Genomic DNA, 21,650 nt, shown 5'->3' with positions numbered 1-21,650 from the left:
CACATTGACATATATATACGTATAGATACATATAAATAAATGTGTATGTATATATGTGTGTATATGTATAATAATGTGTGTATATATGTGTATACATATGTATGTATACATATATATATATATATATGGGTGTATTTGTATTTGTATTTCCAGCACTTTGCAATGTACTTGGCATATAGTAAGCACTTAAAAGCTTTTAATTCATTTATTCACTCATTTGGCACTTAATTAGTATATGGCATTTCAGCCTTATACTGCCATTTAAAAATTCTTACATTTTCCTAAATGAATTGTAATCTGCTTGAGGACTAAGACAATGCCTTGATATTCCTTGTGCCCTCAATCCCCTACATAATACCTAATAATAGGCAATCAAGTGATATATGTTTACTCTGATTTTGAAGTAGAGAAAGGTCAAGCAATTTGTGCCTATAGAAATACCAGTACAGAGAGAAATAATTAAGGCAAGAATGTAAAGCAAAGGATGTAAAGAAGAGGCTTTTTAAAAATTTTTGCTCATAGGTTCATTTGCATGTCAACCAGGGGCATTATTAGAGGCTGAGAGAAGACTGGCTGACTCAGCTATACACTTCTTTGTTTTGAGGGAATACAGTATGATAATCTGCGATTTTATAGGAATTAAAAGGCATGTTATGACCTAATTCAAGACCTGGTTAGGTCTTGAAACTGTGAGTACCTGCAGGACATGAACTATGAAAAGAATAGACTTAATCCTTGCCAGAAGGCTTTTTTATTTCACTAGGTGCCTAACTTGTTGTCACTCACAGCAAGAGAGAGGTTTACTGGTTCCTGCATCTCAACTGAAGGTGGTAATGGAAAGCAGATAGCCCCAAAAGGCTAAAGACCAACAAACTATGAGATGGTATCAGACAGCAGCTCAGGGAATATGGCTTCTAGAGAGCAGCAGAAAAACAGTACCCAGCAGAGACATCTCCGGGAGACATTGATCATTCTGCATCCTAGGACATGTGAATTAGTTACAGATGTGAGTTGGCCATACTTGTTAACTTTCCATGCTGCTGGTGTGATAGCCTTCAGGAGAATATATCCCTGTACAAGGAGGTGGCACAAGGAGGAATCTTGTCTTATTATTTAATTTTCTGTGCTTTTTCATTCAATCTATTTTGTTTTGTACTATTGTGTCTTTTTTGATAAGCTTGGAAAAAGTAATATGGCATTTAAAAGGTTCAAGAGACATAATTTTTGGGTAATTTAATCATTGTATTAATAATACCAGCATTTTAATAAAAGGATGGTCTTTTGGCTGTCTCTCTCAGACCAAAAGACAGTTATGGCGGTGGGCTCATGACTTTTATGTTCTTTTGGAAGAGGAGCCTGGAAAAGGATGGCAATCAACTCTCATTGGCTAACAATTAATGAATATTACAATGAGGGGCTACACCTGAATTTTGATTAAGTCATTTATTTCATAAGTAAACCCCAGTTTAGGGCAATCTATTCAAAGAATTTGTGTCCCACCCAAGCCTGAGCCAAACACAATAGTTACCCTACTTGGGTGGAGTCTGACCAAAAATGACCAATCTCATTGTCAGCAATATCCTTTGAGAGAAGGAACTTTTAAAATCAGGAATGTAGAAAAAAAGGGAGAGGGGAACCTGGATCTCCCCAAATCATTGGTTATTAATAATCATTTCTCTCAGTTCCCATAGTTGGTAGAGGATTGCGAGCTAAGGTTTTGAGTGAGTGCTGACCTGTTTCCCTACAGGATTATTGATTCAGAGTTGGAAGCAACATCATAGGCTATCTAGTGTAACCTCCTCATTTTATAGATGTTGACACAGATGGTCAGGGACTTGTTCAAGGTCGGATAGGAAGTGAATGATTGTCTCAGGAGAAATTTGAACCTGGGACTTCTGGTTCTTGAAGCTGGAACCAGTGCTGTTTTCACTGAACCACATGGTCTCTACTTCCTGGGGACCCCCAGTTGAGGAGGGTAAAGACTTCTATACATCTTTATTTGAATATTGTAACACTGACATAGAGCTCACTTCTCTGAATGGGAAGAAGAAAGAAGTTGAGGAATGCATTTAATTCAGTTGATATTTGTTCAAAGGACCTCAAGAACACGTGGGACTGCTCTAGGTGCTCTTTGGACAAAGAATGATACCATTGCATAGCATTAATTAGAACATGCAGGACAAGATGGAACTGTTGGAATACATTTCCATTCCAAGGAACAACTCGTATCTGTCCAGATTAAGCAGCATGGAGAGGAAGGTGTACTCAAATGTAGTCTGATCCATACTCCCAAGGCAATACCTGCAAATATATATTATCAGCCCCAAAATCAAGTGTTCTAAATGAAAATATTGTCTGAATATTTGTATAGTAAATTAATATAATTTCTCCAAAGTAGGTGGCTAAATGGTATCTTTCAACACCTTCCTCCCCCTCCATTTGCCTTAAAATATCAAATCTTGAGAAGTGTTTCTCTTTCAGGCAACAAACAGTATGCAGCTTAAGCTAAAGAATGGAAAAGGTTGGTTCCCATTGGATTAGGGGAAAAATAGGCACTGGCAAGCTGTTTCTATCCCTGTAATGAAACAACATGAATCTGGAGGATAATGGTTATTTGTTGTGGTTGTTTATTGGGCAGGGTTAAAAAGCCTTTTGTAAAAATCCCTCCCAGATTTTTCTTGATCCAGTTTTGTTCACAGCCTACTTGAAAATATGCATCAGGGTCCCAGGTGCTCTTTCTAATTGAAAATGGCCACTGCTGGGCCCTGAGTCACATAAGTCCTCATTAGGTAGAGCCTTTGTAAAATGTTACCTTCCTTCAAAGCTGCATGCCTGCCTCCCTCACAGGAATCTTTGAATGGAAAGCTCAGAAAAGAAAAAAAAAAAAAAAAGAAGTTGGAGTGGCATTTGGGAACCTAATTTTTCTCCAGCCTAATCATTTCCATTAATTAAAGCTGTACAAATTGTCATTTTGCCATTGCGGTACCTTGTGGGAGATGGACAGTTCCAGAAATTTCCTAGTTGCCAATGAGAGTGAAATGAAGAGTTTGTATTCATTAGACGTGGTTAAGCTTATATGACAGGGGAGAGCTTCTAGAGATGACAGGCTAAAAAAGTTTGTTTTGCATATCTTAACCACCAAATACCAAACTCATAATTAATTCTTTCTCCCACTATCTTCAGCCAAATCCAATGAACAAAAATCCTAGTACATCTATAGCTTCAATATTCCAATGGTTCTGTGATCTCATCAATATAGGGATTCCTTCTGACAATGCAAATCCCAACCTATTGTTATATGTCTATCCTGGGTTGCTGTTGCCTAATTATTCCAAATGTTCACTACAGGGAGTCTGCTAGGAGTCTTCTGTGTATTTCCTTGACATCCAAAGTCAAGGGGCAGCTAGGTGAAGCAGGAGATAAGAATGCTGGGCCTGAAGATAAGAAGACCTGAGTTCAAATCTGTTCTCATACCCTTAATAGCCATGTGATCCTGAGCAAGTTACTTAATCCCCACCTACCTCAGTTTCCTCATCTGTGAAATGGGGATAATAATAACACCTTCCAGGGTTGTTGTGATGAACAAATGAAATAATAATTATAAAGCACTTAGCACAGCCCCTAGCACATAGCAAGTACCATATAAATGTTAGATATTATTATTAAATATACCAAATGGAGCATGTGGGCCATCCATCTGTTATCCCTCACTCTCACTATATGCCTGACTCATTTTTTTTTTTATCATTCATTTCTGTCATGCCTTCTTTCTGATAACTTGAATGGTGGTAAGACTTTGTCCTTAGAGAGGAGATTAGCAAATGAAAGCCATTCAGAATTGATGAAGATGTATAATCAATCATAGTTGTATCATTTTAACTCAAAGATGAGATATAATTATAAAGAGTGTCAGAATTGGATTTGTAAAACTAGGGCTTGAGTTTTAACTGTGTGACTCTATAATAAATTATTTGACTTTTTTTGAGCCTTAGCATATTAACTTTAAAATATAAGTATAACCTATATAGCTTTTTATCCCTAAGTGGAGGGATGAAGGAAATATATTCCCTCCTTCCTCTGGTCCTCATCTTCAGAATGTGAACATTACTAGGCAGGTCCAGATATTCCTTTCTCTTTGGATAGAAATATCCCTTCTCCTTAGTTACTACCCTCAACTCTACCCCTGTGCAGAATGAAGGAGAAAGGAATAAGTGAGGAATCATGACTTGTCTCAGATATCAAATGTAGCTCTAGATTACTTTAGTCTGAAGGCCAAAACACACACACACACACACACACACACACACACACACACACACACACACACACAATTTAGTTCTGCCCTTTAGGCAGGTTTATGAAAACAATTAATACATCAGAAGCATAAGATTCTCTCTTAATTTGCTTAAGCCCCAGCCAGGAGTAAACCTGGGACTTTGGAATGAGGATTTGTAACTCAGTACTTTCTATTCAATAAACATTTATTAAGCACTTACTGTGTGCCAGGCACTGTGCTAAGCACTGAGGATACAAATAAGAAAAAGAAAGATAGTTCCTGGCTGCAAGGAGCTTACAATTTAATGTGGGGTAGGAGGGAGAGACAACACCCAAAAAGAAGCTGACCCGTTTCCCTATAGGATTATTGATTCAGAGTTGGAAGCAACTTCATAAGCTACCTAGTCTAACCTCCTCATTTTATAGATATTGACGCAGATGGTCAGGGACTTGTTCAAGGTTGGATAGGAAGTGAATGATTGTCTCAGGAGAAATTTGAACCTAGGACCTAGACCCACTGGACCCAGGGGGTACCCAGCACAGGGACATGATGTTCTGTGGAGTCAAAACCAAATAGAATTACTAATGGAAATTGGAGAGGTACCTGGAATGTTCTGGTCCAAGCCTTCTATAAAGGAAGGCTTTGAGAATTTATAACTATAACCTCCAGCCTTCAAGAAGAGGGGAGAGGTCTCTGAAGGAGTTAAGAAGCTGCTGAGTATTAGAAACTGGGTCAGTCAGCATGGTGATGAGATTTCAGGTGGTTCAGTTATCCTGGCTGAGACATCATATTCTATCTACAATTAAAGAAACAGGCTTAAAATGTAGTTGATATTTACCCATTATATATAATATGCTTGCTTTGATACTAATTGATGCAGCAAGTAAACAACTGAAGGACAAACCGCTCTGGATTTAAACATTTGTCCTCTTGAGAAAAAGAGAGGAAAATGACATAATTATCTTCTGAATTTTCAGTCAGGGGAACATTCACCAACAATGGAATCTACCCCATGATCATCTGGTCACAACTGTCCTGTCTGCTCTATAGATGATGTCACTATCCACCCTAGTGAAGCCTAGGTATACTCACTGTTAGTCTCCTTTGCTTCTCTCTGTCTCTGTCTCTGTCTCTCTCTCTTTTTCTCTGCTCCCTTTTCTCCATTTCCTCTCTCCCTTCTCACACACATGAAGCAATACTCTATGTATTTGTTCATTTTTCACTGTATAACCTACCTCTTAGGGTTCTTTTGAGTAAAGCATTATATAATGTGAGCTATTATAAACAAGGATGTTTATTTTCTTAACTAACTTATAAACTGGTTCTGAGACTAATTCATGTTGTAGTGGAGAGTCTAAAACTTGACTTCTTGTAAGAATTACTATTTAACAATGAGAAACAAAGTTTAATCATGATATTCCTTGGTGATTGAAACTAGGTTTCTCTCAGTTGATGATCTATGGATTCTATCAATCAAAATTATGCTCTTTGCTTTCAATAATTCTGAGCACTTTTCTTAAGTTATTTGCTATAATATTGAATTCAGTCTTCTCACTTCATCATCTGTGTGTATGTGTGTGTGTGTGTGTGTGTGTGTGTGTGTGTGTGTGTGTGTAAGATTTTTGATCCTTAAATAATCTCAATTGACCTTAACTTGAAGGTTAATAACTTTGATTTGTATAGAACTTATGTTTTTCCAATGATGGAGGTACTTGATTCTGTTTTTCCAATTTCTCCTTAAGATTTGTATTTTTAGTTCTTAAATGCATTTGTTTACATAGAGTTTATGCTGTTCTGGAGAGATTCTCTGTTATGCCTTCTAAATTGCATACTCTTTCCTTCAACTTATTATGTTCTTTGAGCAATTTTATTTCTGCCCTAATTTCAGTCCTAATTTACACCTTTATTTGCATTTTAATTTTTCATATTTCTCTTTTGAGAAATTCCTAAATTTCTTGTGTGTCGTTATTTCTTTAAATTTATGTGATTTGTTGTTTTACTTTTTTCTCAATGTAGGTTTATGGTTAATTTTAAATTATAGGATAATTTTTTCATTGTACTTTAATCTTGTGCTCTTTTCCCCCCATTATGTCTCTGAGAGTCTATAAAGGGAGGCATGGAGAGGAGTTTAATACTCCATGCTCCAGCCCTTCAATTAGAGGGGAGAGGAGGCTGAGGGAGGTGGAATCTATCAAGGCTTAAGTTAGCAGCATGGTGATGAGATTAAAAGTGATGAACTTCCATAATGGGGAGCATAAACTATATTTTAGCTTTCTCTGATGATCTTCTAGCCTCCTAAACTCTTGTCTTCTGATCATGTAGTTTTGTATCAGGTGTTAACCACACATAGGTATTTACTGTTTTCTTCTACACCTATTGATAGCCTCCAGAAATTCTCTTATCCAGGCTAAGAAGTCTGAGTAAATTCAGAGCTCTTCTCATATTGGAAGTTCTGAGAGAATCTGATTGTCTACAACATGGACATTTTTTTGTGTGGGTGGGGAGGGGTCAGCTGCAGCTATGTTTCAACCACTCCTCCTACTTTCCCCACTTTCGTTCCATACCAAAAAAAAGTGTAGGCTGTTGTAGCTTCTTGCTCCACAAAGTTCTTCCTTCATTCCAGTGGGTCTAGGTAAGTATTCTGGTCTCCCTTCTACCATTGTGTATAGGGAGTCACACTGGCTTTATGTCATTGGAGGTGTATTAGATGACATCTCAGGTAAAACCACAAAGGGAAGCTGGTATGGTCGGTTGTATAGAGTATGGGAGCGGGTGGTAGACAAGGTGTGCATCTAGTGGCATGAGTTCTTAACTCATCCATTAATCACTGTTATTTTATAACAAGAGGTTCTAACTTGTGCAGTGGTCCTTTACATCCTCTTCTCTTCTTCCCATACTTTTTATTAATTATATAATGCATTAATTGTTCATTTGAAATGGTAGACTCTGGGAATTATGCTGAGACCCAGGTTACTCTGCCATCTTCATTTACCTGACTCACAGTAGATAAGTTGTAGGGAATTGTGTGAGTCAGATAGAAATTAAATTACTTACCTCATGATATAGCTAGTAGGGTTATATGTATGGTTTGTCTTTAGTTCTCAAAGAGGACCATGACATCAGGAAGATGATGCTATGACTTGCAAGTGAATTGGTTTTAAGTGAAGAAGGGCTGTGCAAAGTCACCAGTCTCACTCTCTCCTGCAGGACCATCTGAGTCTAGTGGCCAGATATAGATCAGGACAACTAGAGATGGCCCAGGATGCAATGAGAGACCTTGGTCTTTTAAGCTACAGTCTTTCTGAATTCTCACTTTGACTGAAACAATGCCCATTCAGCGATTAGGGCTGTTTAAGAAGTGAGTCGAGGGATGGCCCCTAGGGTTATAAATTTTAAGCTGAAAGGGATCTTTCATCTTGCCCAATGCCTTCATTTTACAGATAGGAAACTGAGGCTCAGAGAGATTAAGCAACTTGCCTAATGTCACACAGGTAGCAAGTGGAAAAGCAGCATAGATTTGACACCAGGTTTTCTGGCTCCAAATCATGCACTCCTCCAAGTAACAGAGTTCTGATTTAAACGCACTTTGTTTTACTAAAAACTCAATATATTTTCTGCCATATCATACTGTCTACCCCAATCCCTTGTTTGTGGGTACATATAGATATATATGTTTGTATATATGTGTGTGTATGTGTGTGTGTGTGTGTGTGTGTGTGTGTGTGTGTGTGTACAATATAGACTCTGAAGAATTAGACTCCCAAAAGACAATGGAAGACAGGAATTTTGTGCAAATAGCTTATAACACATAATGAATAGCTTATAACACATAATGAAATGCAAGAAGTGTCATAAAATATATCATTGAGATATAAGACCAGAAAAGGAGCTGGATCAATTATATAGCAGGATTAAAGGATAACAAATGAAATTCCTATCCATTGCACTGATACTCCTGTAATGATAAAAGATCTGGAGGAAGCCTCATAGGACACTGGGTTATTATTCCATGAGTAATATTTGGGTGAACACAAAAAAGATGGCAAACACAGAGAAGACACATATAGTTTAAGCAAAGGCATAGCTAGGTTGGAATTGGCATTGTTGGAGGGACTATCTAAAAATTGACGAAATCACAGATCTACTGAAAGATACACATACATAGACACTACTTTCCTATGTTTCATACCTTTAAATCATTCTTATCCCATCTATTTAATTATAAATAACCTAAGGACCAGCTCTTCTAGTGCCCCTATGGCATCCAATGAGTTCTATGTACGCTAAGAGTGTTGAATAAATAATTTAAGTTGCTTTTATTAAAATTTCAATTTGATCCTGGCCTGATATATTTTAGCCAGGTATAATTTATTTCATTTTTTGGGCCTCAGGCCATGCTAATTTGCATTACTGAGGTTAAACTAACAAAATAAGAAACTGAAGTGACCCTTTTATGCCTTAACCTTTTTGACCATGCAGATTTCTTGATTTCTACCTTTTTCAGCCCTCTAGATCAGTAGTCTCCCACAGGAGGCATGACTTGACTCAAAAGGGTATGTAATCAACCATCTGTGGGGTGAGAAGATGGGTAACATTCTACCCTCTTTGAAATAGCCAATTATAGAGATTATTTTTAACAGTCACATTTATCCTTATCCTGCAATATTCTCCTATTCCCTCTTCTATTATTTAAGCTTCCAACTTTGCCCATGCTGGCCTCTCATGGCAGCTGTAATTTAAACACTACCCAAGGACCCATAGCAAGAGCTGTGAAGGTGCCAATGGAGATCTCTCTCCACCCGGCATATCAACTGACTGCTTTCTAGATCACCTCTTGGCTTTGTCAGGAACTCCTTAGAGGGCAGGATCTTCACTCTTTGGAAATGATGAATGAGTAAGGACCCACTTTTCACATTTTCCTTTTGGGTGGTGAAGAGGGAGTCACATAGGATAAGCAAACATAGGTGGATTATAATCTTTGCTAGGAATCCCCCCCAAACCCACCCCTCTTTCAAGCTCCCCTATTTTTCTTCTAGTCACCTTGTTTCATGAACTCAGTGTAATCATCAGTTCTCCTCTCTTACCTCACAAATCAGTTGCCAAATCTTGTCTTTTCTGTGCCAAAATGTACTCAAACCTTTTCCACACTGCTACTATGCTAGTTCAGGGATCCATGACCTCTTGCCTAGACTATGGCAGAGTCCTCCCAATTTGTCTCACAGTGGATGAATTTCTACTCTCTCCAATTTGTCCTTCTCAAAGCTGACAAAGTAATTTTCTTAAAGCACTGGCCTGACTTTATCACTCCCCCTACCTGGTAAACTCCAGGACCTCACTGTTGACTCTAGAAAGACATTTGATTTAATCTTTGTCTCATCCTTTTTTTTAATTTCTATTTTTGCATAAGTGTTATACTGTGCATTATTATCACTACAAGAGTAGAAGTTTAGGGGCAACTAGGTGGCGCAGTGGATAGAGCTCTGGCCTTGGAGTCAAAGGGACCTGAATTCAAATTCAGCTTCAGACACTTGATACTTAGCTGTGTGTGACCCTGGGCAAATCACTTAACCCCAATTGCCTCACCAAAAAAAAAGAGTAGATGTTTAAAGGTTGTCCCAAATGTCTTAGTGTGCTTTTAAGCTATTGAAACTTTAAAGTTTAAAATTGCACTAAGACATTTAGGACACCAAACATAATTTGAAAAATAAGCAATTTTACACATATTGACATGAGCAACCTTTTTCTCTTTCTTTCTTCTAACGTATACGGTATGTGATCAAAAAAGTTTAGAGACTCTATATGCTATTCTCTCAGCTTGACATCACTGAGTCTAACTCATATCTGTGCTTGGGTGTATACAACACAACATAAACATATGTTTATCATGTGTATCTTTGATACTATATATCCATGTATATGTGTATACACAAATGTATATATACATATGTGTGTATCTATACATTATCTGTATGTCATGGATATTTTGGAAGGGTTTCCACTCATGTATGAATTAGATTGAATGACCACTGAGATCTCTTCCAAGTCTGAGATTCTATGTTTCTTTACGACCAACCCTGAGAAAAAGATCTCATTTGTAATCTAGTTTCAGAGATGGGAGTTACTCAGTCCTCAAACCTGTGTAGGGTTTGTGATCCCAAAGATTTGGGCATCATCTAGGGAGGCAGTCTGCAAGTCTTTTTGATCACATACCCCAGTAGTAAAAAAAAAAATATGTTATACACACAACCAATATGTGTATTAGTACTTTAAGTGCATACATACACTTATGTGCATATAGATGTAGCACTATATTAATAATTATGACCTTAATAAAACTTACTCAAAAATATAATTTTAAAAGATGAGATATGGCTGGATCCAAGTCAATTGTGAGCCATTATGGTTTACTGAGAAGGGAAGTGACATAGACCACAACTTTTGAAAATCACTTTGATATGTAGAGAAAAGATTGAGACCTGGAGAGCAATTAAAAGGCCATTGTAGATGAAGCAATGAGACTTTGACTTAAATAGCTCTGTGAGTACACATCCACACCCATATTTCATAAGTAAATGATTTAGGCCAAGAAATTAATTTATAATTAATTTCATTTATATAAACACATATATGATTACATGTGCATGTATGTGAAGCACCAATTTAAAAAGATAAATTTATCTTCTTTACCAAAGCATACACAAAAAAAAGGATTCCATTAAACTGAAGTCACTTCCACATAGTACCTTTAAGATATGATTTGATTTGCAAAATTTGATTTTATTTTACAACTTTTCAGGAATATCTCTATGATATAAAATGAGGTTCACTGGTGTTGTGGTTTGGTTTGGCATGCTAGGAAGCCCAAAATGCAAGGTTAAAAGATGGGTCTGCCTCGAAAGAATTTGACCACTCAAGCTTTCTTTCAGTCAGAGTCATGAGGTTTTATTATACACTGATTGGGTGGGTGAGATTCTAAGAATCTGAGCAATTTAATAGGGGTAAGATTGGTACTTTTATACAGAAAAAAACTGAGAAAATCTGGATGGGATTAGGAGTGGAAAGTAGCCTAGGGTGGGCCAGGTACAGACAAGGAAAGGACAGTTGAAAGGATTATACTGGGATGGGCCAAATTGTTAAGGGAAATCCCAGGTCTGGAGTGTGTGAGAAATTTCAAGGACAGAGGGTCTTTCATTTTTTAGGGTTCAGGTCCCATGATCTTTACATACACTGGTATGTAAAGTTCTTGTTTCCCTGAAAAGTCCCTTTTTGAGGAACAAAGACCCATTCATTCATTTCTTTGTTTGACATCCATTTCCTAAGGGAATGGGCACGAAAGGATGAAAACTCAGCTGTTTGGAGGTAAGTTTCATTGCAATTGCCAGGTGAATCTGATCTTTGGGATTTTTGCAAAGCAAAGCTGTTTGCTACCCTATTATCAAAGTGTTAACATTTATATTAGGCTAGCCATGAAAAATTCCCCATCATAAGAGTTCATTTAAAATTACTTTCACTGGAGAAAACCTCTCCCATTACAACTTGTGATTTACTCAGGAATGTCAAACCACTGAATCCCATTGGATTCTAGTTGTTTCAGTCTTCAAACTCCTCTCTGGGAAGTTAATTGCTTGGTCTGAATCAGAGCCTGATTTACTTAAAAATGTCCTGGGGTCTAAATATTCATCTTCTAGGGAAATGGAAGCTAAACAAGCTCAGAGGTAAGAAGGGATTTTTTTCCCCTCAATTTGACAGGAAGTCTTGAAATCCCCTGTCTCGCTGTCTTAAAAATGCATGGAAATGAAAGAAGTCTAAATGAGGAGCTCAATTAAAAATCTTTAAAAACCTGGTCACTGTTCTATTGCTACAGGTTGGCATTTGCATTGGAATCTCACAGTTGAATGGTGTTATTCAAGGCAGGAGTTTGGCCCCTACCGTTTTTAATTGAAACCTGTCTATTAAAAGAAATTGCAATCTGGACTTGAGAAGCCTAACCAGAAACATAGATGGCATCAGTGATGCATTAAGTCTTTTAAACTGTTCCAGTTATTTATTGGGAGTGAAGTAATTTAGTTTGAGGGATGCAGATTTTACACTGTGTGCGGCAAGCAACATTAGAATTCAAATTGTTTTTACAGAGAATACAAAAATCAGAGCAAATTCACATATGGTAATTTAGAGGATCAGCCTTTTTACTACAGACTTCCACTTTCTCTTCCTATGGGCTTGCTCACTCTGGCAAGCAATGTTTCTTTGGCGCCTGCAGGCTATAACAATTCTTATTTCATGTAGACCAAAGGAAAGGGATGATGCATGAGGTCATACAGAAAGATAACATGCTAGAGACAATATCGACAAATGAACTTTAAGGGAGTGTATCTCTGCTATTTGTGTCTTGAGCAGGTCTTTCTTTAGATAGTACTCTTATCTGGGGGACCTTATGGAAGTAATTTCTAGGAATGCTAATGGAAATTTAGGATAAATTTAGCACCTTAAATATCTCAGAAAGGAGATGATGTTTATGTGGGTTCTGCTTTGTAGATGTGCATAAAGTATATGCATTTAAATCTTTTGGAAAGAGCTGTCCTTCCTTTGAATAATAAAATCTTGACTTATGGTGGAGATAGCCCTTTAGAGGTACCAGTTCTCTTTATAACCTTTTCCAAAGGTGTAGTCTAGTGTGATCGCGTTAATTATCCCAGTTACTCTGCAGAAGATAGGAGATAGAAACTCAGGATAACCTGAAAATAGAGTTTACTGGAGTACTCCAAATCTTAAGACTCAGTCAGAGGTCCTGGAAGATACCAGAGGTAAATGGGACCAAGAGAAGGAACCAACTTTTGGTAGAAAACAAACTTATTGGAGCAGCACAAAAAGAAAACATTTACACCAAAAATGACCTGAAGGGATTCTTTGTATGGAGAATAGGTTGTGGAACTTGTCTATAAAACAACAAAAAGTTTCAAAAGGCTGAAATCACTCTGGTCCCAGGCCATGAAAGAACTCTAACAGTCAATCAATAAACACTTATTTATCATAGCACCATTAACTAAGGTCCTAGAGAAGTTTTTCCAAGAGCCAGCTGATTAAGAGTTGATCCTTTGGAAGAGATAACAAGTGCTATCATCTATTGAAGAGTGAGATGGGGGGGGCAGCAAAATTGATTTGAATGACAGGGGAAATGAAAGACTCCTTGATACTTAATGGGAGTGGATGAGGTGACAGTTTTAGCAGAAATAGGCAGCACTAACATGGAGAATCACAAGAGAGCTCCTGGGGAAAGAACAACACTGGCTTTCTCTCTATGCCTAAAGTGCAGAAGCTAATAATTTCTGGACTTGATTTAGTGATAATTTCATACTTTAAAGATTAGAGGAAATAGGAAGACTATATCATATTATGGATCTGATTTTTCACCAAGAAGGAAGAATTTGTTGAGGGGGTGGATAAGATGCAAACCCTAGGGAAAAGTGACAATTTGAAGTTTGAATTAGAGGAGAGGAAATTTAGGAACAGTCTGACAACTACTGTATATATAGAGAGATTTCAAAGATTCAGAAGAAGAAGAGGTAGGATTACATGCACACACACACACACACACACACACACACACACACACATACACGCTCACTCACACATATCTATAGCAAAAATCATCCCAGGAAGAAAGGGTAAAAATGGAATTCTGAAGACATCAAGAGAAACAATTATACTGATTAGGCAATGGGGGAGTTATTTAAACAGTCCAATATAGCTACATAAAAAATTCATAAACCTAGATTTTTAAAAGACATAAAAGACAAAAGGATAGAAAAAGTTGGAAGCAACGGTGGGTGACAAATAATAGAATAGTACACTCCTGTAAATCAAAGGGTCAAAAGTTCTAAAACTCCAAATTAACTAGTTTTGGTGAAGAAAGCTGAAGAGAACTACACAGTTTTATTTATTTTTAATTTTTAATTGAGATAGGGAGCTAGATCAATTTTTTTTTTAGGCAATTGGGGTTAAGTGACTTGCCCAGGGTCACTCAGCTAGTAAGTGTCAAGTGTTTGGTCTGAGGCCAGATTTGAACTCAGGTCCTCCTGGCTTCAGGGCTGGTGCTCTATCCACTGCGCCACTTAGCTGCCCCCAAATAAAGTGTGTGCCAGGCACTGCAATAATAGCTAGAAATACAAATATAAGCACAATAAAAGACAAACTCTGCCCTTAAGGAGTTTACATTCTAGTGAGGGAAGACAACACAAAAAAAGGGAAATGGGAAGTAGGGACATTGAGGGAAGGATATCCATGTTGGGACAAGATGAAAAAGTCCAGAGAGGCAGGAGCTGAGCCAGAAAAGAAGTGAGTGCGGATATCACAGGCACTTCTTAAAATGGGCCCAGGCTAGTAACTTGTCAACTAATTAAAGAAGGGGGCTGCAGGAGTAAAGGTGTCTACAAAGTGTGACGTCTGCTGGTATAGAAGTGGAAGAGTCCAGAGAATCAAGAGTACAGCCCCCAAATAAGTTGCATTAAGGGAAAAAAAATAGAGTATCAAAGACAAACTAGGTCCACAGCTTGAAGCTGATGGGACCTGACAATATAGGGAAGGTAAGGCTACTCCATTATTCTACTTATTCTGTTTTTCCTACCTAGGAGAATAATCTTTAGACTGGAAAGGATAGAACAAAAATGGCTCATAGAGTGATTGATAACCAAGACACACAAAGAGACAAGGAGAGAGGAACAGGGGCTCCCTCTGATTAATTTCAGTTATTGGGTTTAGATGAACTAAACCCTCTGATTATGAAAAAGCAGATGTAAATATGTGATCATTGAGCTTCTCTCAATGATCTTTAAAAAAATGTTGAGAGTGGGAGAAGTGACACAGGATAAGACAAAGGCTTAAGATGTCAGTTTGGACTGACTTTTCCCAAAGAGAATTGTATCTGCAAAATATAGACCAGTATGATTGACTTCAATTTCTGTCAAAATTCTAGACTGTGTTATCAAAGGAATGGATCTTGAAAAGGAGACAGCATGGATGATGTCATCAAAAAGAGACCATGCTAAACTAACAGTATTTTGTTTTGTTTTCGTTTCACATGGTTATTGGGTGGGTGGCTAAGGGGAATCCTGCAGCTATTGTTTATCTAGATTTTAACTATATGCTTACATACATACATACATATGTATGTATATATCAGTAACAGCTTTTATGTTATTCTTATGGAAAAAAGATAAAGAAAGGTACATTTGAATATAATACAGTTAGTGAGATTCTTAAATGATGGAATGGCTAGACCTAAAGAGCAGTCTCATTAATAGATCAATTTCAACTTAATAGAAGACTTACAGTAAGGTATCCCAGAAATCTGTGCTTGACCTTGGGTTGTTTAATATTTGAACTGATGCATAGGGATGACTAATGCCATATTTATAAAATCTCAAGTTGCTATGAATGTGGGAAAAATACCTAGCAAACTGAATCACAAAGTCAGAATTAAAAAAGATTTTAACAGGCTAGTACATTGTGTGGGTTCTAATAAGCTATAATTTAGTAAAGATACCTATGTCTTTAAAGTAATAATAATTAATGCTCCTCAATAAGGGCTTATATGCAAAATATCTTGGTATTTTAGTAGATTCTAAATTCAATATGAGTCAATGGCATGCTATGGTAGTACAGAAAACTAATGTAATCTTTGGCTTCATTTAAAAAGGCACGGATTCCAGGAATATGGCAATTATTGCTACATCATATGCTGCACTGGTCAGCACATATCTAGAATATTGTGTTGAGTCTTGGGTACCACATTTTGGAAGAACATGTATTTGCTCATGTACATCTAGAAGAGGGAAACCAAAATGGAAAAGAATTGTACATCAGTGAAGTGCATATGAGTATACATTATACAAGAAGTTTGCTCTGTTTTCTGGATTGACAGATGATAGATCCTCCTACAAGCAACAAAGACTTAAAATATTCTTGAAAACTCAAACAACAAACAGCATTAGAACTGGAACATCATCATAGACCAACTTCTTTTTGACAATTGCTTGGAGTAGTACAGAAAAAATTTTAGAATAATGTTTTTAATAGAGGTCACCATGCCAAATACTCATAATCTCCAATATAGCAACCTAGAAGAAATCAAAGTCATGTAGGTGCATGTTATCCTTGTCATCCTACCTGCTGGTGTGTTTGAATCAAGATTGCTTTCAGTGAGTGGGCAGGAGGTGAACTTAAATCCTAATGCTTTTATTCAACTTAAAAAGAAGTTATTTCATCCATCAGTGCAATAGACCATAGAACATTAAATGTCAAAGAATGATATCAAGCTGGTAAATTATCTAAGGAAAATGTGGAATTGAACTCCATTGAACTATTTATGAAGAAGAAGGAGAAGGAGAAGAAAATAATGGAGAAGTACCTCAGTCTCCTCCAGGAGAGACACACTGAACGTAAAGTTATAAAAGGTTTTGATTGTATTTAAAGAGATTGTTGGCATCCTGAAATTAAAATTCAATGAGAACATATTTAAAGTAATTAACACCTCTGCATCTGCAATACCAGAGGTGTACATTTTCAGAACTGTTAACAGATTTTGAAAGTATCCTAATGGAAATCTGTACAGTACTAAAAAAAAAAAAAGACTCTTTGCCCTAAGGCAGTTATGGAAAGATTAACACTTCTTCATGTAAAAGAAAAGGGTTCATAGACTCCTAAAATCACACCTATCTGTCTACCTTCCTGTGGAGTTCTCCATCAAGCCTCAGGAACATATTCATCCTTCAAGAACAAATGGGCCCTAGAATTCACATCTTGTCAAAAACCCTTTGCCTCTAGGGCCCTTTTGATTGGAGGATGAAAGGAGAGAGCTTTTCCCAGAATCTTCATTTAAGGAGAGAGTCCAAGTAAGTCATCTCTTCATTTCCCATCAGGTTGTACTCATCTGGAGTGCTAGGCACTTTCTTTTCCTCCCCTCTTTTCAACTTCTTTTCTGTTTGTCTTCCCCCATTAGATTGTAAGTTCCTTTAGGCCATGGACTATTTTTCTTTTTCATATTTCCATTCCCAGACAATTCCTGGCACATGGGAAATGCTTAATAATTGGTTATTGACTAGGTTAACATATTAAGCAGATTAAACACTTAAGAGAAATGCTTCTGACACATGTAAATATCATTTCAATGAGCAATGGTAAATATCGACAATAGGTATATGCCATTGAATTTGTAGAATGAAAGTGGAAGTGGCTTACCTCCAGATGGAGCCTGGGAAATGGCCAAGATCCAAAGATGAAATCAAAAGCCTCATAATGGGCTATATTCACATGAACTGAACCAATAATATGCAGATAAAGTAGCTTCAAACAAATAGATTAGTCATTAAGATTCATAAATAGCAATGGCAATGTGGATAGTAATTCAGAACCAGGTCATCTCCATCAAAAAGTACAGACTGATTATCCTTAAAGAGCATAGATTTAATGGTCAATGAATATTATGAAGGAAATGGTAGAACCTGCAGCCATCATTTCAAGGTTGTAAAAATTTAGGATCTATTGATTGTCTAGTAAGATATTACCTTGTGGCTAGAATTAGACATCAGAATTTCACTACCTTAAAGTAACAGGTGATATATCCCCATACTACACACATACGCACACACACACACAAACACACACACACAGACCTTAAACAATCCTGAAACTGGGCTATTCTCAGAGATAGCACTATTATTCAGAATAGCCTGGAAATAACTTTGATACATAGAAATTTAAGAGCATTTGTAATAGATGTCACCATACCAAACACTGATAAGCTCCAAGTTATAAGAATGAAAAGCTGTGGAAATATAAAAATCTAACAGAAGAATTCAAAATTATGTGAGAAAAGGATAAGATGCATATCATCCCTGTCATCTTGTCTGCTACTGGAGTTGTACAAAAGGTGCTTTGGGTGAGCTTAAAGATAATGAGTTTGCATCCCACTACTTGTATTCAATTACAAAAAAAGCAGTTATTTTATTTATTCAATAGTCACCAGAACATTAAATATAAGATAATGATATCAAGATGGTTACTTGGTTCTGGCCAGTTTCTATCTGAGCGACACTGAAAAATATGAAATAATAATAATAATAATAGAATTTAGAACTGGAAGAGTACTTAGGAATCACTTAATTCAACCTATTTATATGCAAAAGAAACTGAGGCCTAATGAAGTCAAGGGATCTGTCTAAGATTATACAACTAGTAAATTGGTACTTTACATATTTCTAAGTATGTATTTCTCATTGTGTTGCCATAATAACCATGTGAAAAATAGAAAAGTAACTAAACCCACCAGTAGGCTATTGCAATAATCTAGGGGCAGCTAGGTGGTGCAGTGGATAGAGCACCAGCCCTGGAGTCAGGAGGGCTTGAGTTCAAATCTGGCCTCAGACATTTGACACTTACTATCTATGTGAACCTAGGCAAATTGCTTAACCCTGATTGCCTCACTAAAAAAAAAATGTGGTGATATTGTCAGAAGGGAGAAGGGAGTCTGTATTTGAGAGATGTTGCAAAGGTAAAATCAATAGACCTTGCTAACATATTGGATATAGGGGATGAGAGATGGTGAGGAACCCACAATGACTCTTAGGTGGTGAACCCAAGATACACTGGGAGAATGGTGTTGCCCCTTTCAGGAATAGGGAAGATAGGGGGAGGAGGAGGTAGTAGGGTGAAAAGTAACAAGTTCTGTTTGAGACATATTGAGTTTAAGATGTCTACTGGACATTCTATTTAAGATATCTGAAAGGCAGTTGGAGATGTGAGATTGGGGGTCAGAAGAGAATTTGAGGCAGGATAGGTAGATTAGAGAGTCATCGGATAGATGTGATACTTAAATCCATGAGAGTTGATGAGATCACCATATGCAATAGTATAGAGGGAGAAGAGAAGAAGGCCCGAGACAAAACCCTGAGGGACATCTACAGATAGAGGACATGATCTGGATGAAGATCCAGCAAAGGAGGGAGAAAAAGAGAAGTCAGATAGGTAGGAGAACCTGGAGGGAGTATTGTCTCAAAAGCCTAGAAAGAAGAGACTGTTAAGGAAGAGAGAGTGATCAACAGTGTCAAAGGCTATACAGAGGTCAAGAAGAATGAGAAAAGGTGATTATCTCCTATTTATACTGTATATAGCTTTCTTTGTATATATGTGTTTGGATATTGTCTCCTTCATTAGACTGTAAGCTTTTTAAAGGTAGGGGCCTCTTTTTGTATTCCTAGCACTTAGCACAATGCATGACACATAGTAGGCACTTAATAAATATTGACTGATTGATTAATTCTGTCATTTACAGATGGCCTAATACTGGTTCAGGAATCTAAGAATTCTGATTTTGGAGTTAAGATATAAAATATATTTTGTTAAGTTTTATTTCAACTGCAATCTGAGAGGTTATCTTATGTTCACTTGATCTAGAAATTTCATCAAATGAGTGTAAAGAGTTTGAAAGTCTTTTAAACTCCAACATGCACTAAATGAAAATGAGAAGTTGTATATAGCCCATGGAAACCCTGGCAGGCTTTCTTGTCAGAAGGAACTTGTCAGAATCGGTGTTTTACGATGTAGGAAAAGAAATAGCACGATGGAAGGTGAGAACAAGTTTTATAAGAACAAAATTCTATAAGTTTCTTTTATAAGTTTTCATACAGAAAATCTCCGGGCCTCAGTATACCAGAGAAGATAATAGAAGAGGATACAGACAAAGTATTTCTTGAAAACACTGTCTCCTTCCATAACTGTCATGGGGCATCGAAGACTTTGTCAAAGGACATCAATTTCTAGAGGGGTTGTGTTTTCTTTCCCTTAGGAATACTGACATGGAGGGGAAGGTGCAAACTTTCTTTCAATCCCAAGTGTAGTGGGGTCACAGGATGACAGAGGATCATGAGGAATGGTAGACTCAGTCTTACAAAATTATCTTTCCTATTGAGCCAGTGCCACTTTTGACTTATGCTTCTAAAAGTATTCCAGATGTTTTGAGGCCTCTAAGTTGGAAATGTACATAATTTAGAATAGTTTTCTTTTTACCAAAAATACTTTTTAAAATGTGCCCCTTCTAGGGTAGTGAGCTTTTTTATAAAATGTTTGCTGATATGAACAATGATTATTATTTAAATCTGGTTGGTTTCATGAGAGATAGGGCATGAGATATAGATGGATAAGGGCTCAGAGGTAGAAGGAAAAAGAATGACATTTATGTTGTCTGTTTAGGGGAAGCTCTTCTGAGTTTCTGAGCTCTGGATGTACCCTAATTGAATGTTATAGTACTCCTCTCTGACACCCCACCCTCTTCCTCCAAGAAAGCCTTGGTGCACAGCAGGGAGTGGAGATTTCAGTGTATTGTTCTGGGAGTTATCCCTTTCCTCATATCATTTCCAGACCCGAGACTGTATATTTCTACGAAGTCGGCACACATCCCTAATACCAAGCAATAAACAAAAAAGAGACAGTCGTTTGTTCCTACAGTTTGCACAGCTTGCCCTCAAAGAAGCTCTGGCTTTGCATGGCATTTGAACTCTAGGGATAGGGACCCCTAGAGTCCATAGTCCCATACTGTGGGACAAAATGGTGGAGCTATTTCTTTGCTTCTTTGCTCTTCTGAGTAATCCTAACGAGAGGTTATTTTGTACATTGGAATTACAGAATCTCAGAGTTGGAATGTTCCTTAGAGGCCATTGACCTCAATATGTATTTGAATAAGAATCCCCTCTAAACATAACTTGACAAAAAATTATCCAGAGACCTCTATAGAGATGAGTACTAGTCCCTCCAGGGCAGCTTGCTCTACTTTTGGATAGAAACCCTGGTTAGAAAGTCTTTCTTTCCATGAAGGCTAACTCTTCCTCTCTGGATCTTTGATTCATTGCTCCCAGTGCTGTTCTCTGAAGTGGAGGAGAATGAGGCCAATCCTTCCTGTACATGATAGCTCTCTGAGTGTTTGTGTAACACCTGGGACACCTACACCCTTTCATATGTGGGGTCATACAAATGCTACCTCATGTTCAAGGGGTGATGTAAGTTCATATCTATTCATATTGAAGTTCATGAGCCCTTCATTAGCCAGATGATATAATTAGTTCAAAGCAATGATTTTTAATGAAATAGGGAAAGAATAATAGTAATAGAACATTTATCCCCTATACCTGGGTCACATTACACTACAGTATTCTACAAAGAAACATACCATCAGTAGGAAGGTAACCCACACCTAGGGAATACTTGTGTGTATATCTGTATCTATCTACACCTATTCATCTGTCATCCATCCATCCATCTATCTATCTATCTATCTATCTATCTATCTATCTATCTATCTATCTATCTATCTATCTATCTATCT

Source organism: Vombatus ursinus, unplaced genomic scaffold, assembly GCF_900497805.2.
Source record: "Vombatus ursinus unplaced genomic scaffold, bare-nosed wombat genome assembly UNPS02000749.1, whole genome shotgun sequence".
NCBI lineage: Eukaryota > Metazoa > Chordata > Mammalia > Diprotodontia > Vombatidae > Vombatus > Vombatus ursinus.
The sequence above is the reverse complement of the archived record's forward strand: the minus strand, read 5'-3'. Positions refer to the sequence as shown.